This window comes from Coffea arabica, chromosome 11e (assembly GCF_036785885.1).
Source record: "Coffea arabica cultivar ET-39 chromosome 11e, Coffea Arabica ET-39 HiFi, whole genome shotgun sequence".
Taxonomy (NCBI): Eukaryota; Viridiplantae; Streptophyta; class Magnoliopsida; order Gentianales; family Rubiaceae; genus Coffea; species Coffea arabica.
Window position 1 is genome coordinate 137,501 of NC_092331.1, and position 2,500 is coordinate 140,000.

The following is a 2,500-nucleotide window of genomic DNA, read 5'->3' on the forward strand; positions in this document are numbered from 1 at the left end:
CGGCCGTCGTGCGGCCTAAGGCCCACCGCCTAGCCACGAGGGGCACCGTCGTGTGTTTGTCTTGCCATCGGTGTGGCATCGTGGCCATGCCTTTGCCAACACAAGGCAACGGCCGTCATGCGGCCCAAGGCCAACCGCCTAGCCACGAGGGGCACCGTCGTGCATTTTTCTTGCCGTGGGTGTGGCGTCGTGCCCATGCCTTAGCCAACGCAAGGCAACGGCCGTCGTGTGGCCTAAGGTCAACCGCCTAGCCATGAGGGGCACCGTCGTGCGTTTTTCTTGCCGTCGGTGAGCCATCGTGCCGATGCCTTAACCAACGCAAGCCAACGGCCATCGTGCGGCCTAAGGCCAACCGCCTAGCCATGAGGGGCACCGTAGTGCATTTTCCTTGCCGTCGGTGTGGCCGTCGTGCCCACGCCTTGGCCAACGCAGGGCAACGGCCGTCGTGCGGCCTATTGCCCACCTCCTAGCCGTGAGGGGCACCGTCGTGCATTTTCCCAGCATGGCTACAGAGGTTTACCCGTGGCCTTGGGAGCAAAACCCCACGGCAGTTGTGCTTTTTTCTTGCCGTCGGTGAGGCCGTCGTGCCCATGCCTTAGCCAATGCAAGGCAACGGCCGTCGTCCGTCCTAAGGCCCACCGCCAAGCCGTGAGGGGCACCGTCGTGCATTTTTCTTGTCGTCGGTGTGGCCGTCGTGCCCACGCCTTAGCCAACGCCGGGCAACGGCCGTCATGCGGCCTAAGGCCGCCATGAGGGGCACCGTCGTGCGTTTTTCCAGCATGGCTACAGAGGTTTACCCGTTGCCTTGGGAACAAAACCCCACGGCAGTCGTGCGTTTTCCTTGCCATCGGTGAGGCCGTCGTGCCCATGCTTAAGCCAATGCAGGGCAACGGCCGTCGTGCGGCCTAAGGCCCACCGCCTAGCCATGAGGGGCACCGTCGTGCGTTTTATTTGCCGTCGGTGTGGCATCGTGCCCATGCCTTAGCCAACGCTAGGCAACGGCCGTCGTGCGGCCTAAGGCCAAACGCCTAGCATCGTGCCCGTGCTTTAGCCAACGCAGGGCAATGGCCATCGTGCGGCCTAAGGGCAACCGCCTAGCCACGAGGGGCACCGTCGTGTGTTTTTCTTGCCATCGGTGTGGAATCGTGCCCATGCCTTAGCCAACGCAAGGCAACGGCCGTCATGCGGCCTATGGCCGACCGCCTGGCCATGAGGGGCACCGTCGTGCGTTTTTCTTGCCGTCGGTGTGGCCGCCGTGCCCATGCCTTAGCCAACGCAGGGCAACGGCCGTCGTGCGGCCTAAGGCCCACCGCCTAGCCATGAGGGGCACCGTCGTGCGTTTTATTTGCCGTCGGTGTGGCATCGTGCCCATGCCTTAGCCAACGCTAGGCAACGGCCGTCGTGCGGCCTAAGGCCAAACGCCTAGCATCGTGCCCGTGCTTTAGCCAACGCAGGGCAATGGCCATCGTGCGGCCTAAGGGCAACCGCCTAGCCATGAGGGGCACCGTCGGCCGTTCTTCTTGCCGTCGGTGTGGCCATCGTGCCTATGCCTTAGCCAACGCAGGGCAACGGCCGTCGTGCGGCCTAAGGCCCACCGCTTAGCCATGAGGGGCACCGTCGTGCGTTTATCTTGCCGTCGGTGTGGCATTGTGCCCTTGCCTTAGCCAACGCAAGGCAACGGCCGTCGTGTGGCCTAAGGCCTACCGCCTAGCCATGAGGGGCACCGTCGGGCGTTTTTCTTGCCGTCGGTGTGGCATCATGCCCTTGCCTTAGCCAACGCAAGGCAATGGCCGTCGTGTGGCCTAAGGCCTACCACCTAGCCATGAGGGGCACTGTCGTGCGTTTTTCTTGCCGTTGCCTTAGCCAACGCAAGGCAACGGTCGTCGTGTGGCCTAAGGCGCACCGCTTAGCCATGAGGGGCACCGTCGTGCATTTTTCTTGCTGTGGATGTGGCGTCGTGCCCATGCCTTAGCCAACGCAAGCCAACGGCCGTCGTGCGGCCTAAGGCCTATCGCCTTGCCATGATGGGCACCGTCGTGCGTTTTTCACGTCGTCGGTGTAGTGTCGTGCCAATGCTCCGTCATGCGGCCTAAGGCTCACCGCCTAGCCTTGTTTTCGCTTATTTTTATCTTTTTAAGCATACATGTTGAGTCTCGTTAATGTCCACCGCCGTATGTCTTTGAAATTCATAAATTGCTTTTTTTTTTAATTAAACTATATTTTTGTATTTTTTATTATTTTTTATTATTTTTTTGTTTTTATTTTTGTTCAATTCAATCTTGGAAATTTTTTATTTTTTTTTATTTTTTTTGTTTTTATTTTTGTTCAATTCAATCTTGGAAAATTTTTATTATTTTTTATTGTTTTTATTGTTTTTATTTTTGTTCAATTCAATCTTGGAAATTTGTTTTATATTTGTTTCAAGCACCCATGTGTAGGTGTGTTAAATACACACTAAATTGCCATCTATTGGTGGCTATATTTGTGAGACGAAAAGGGT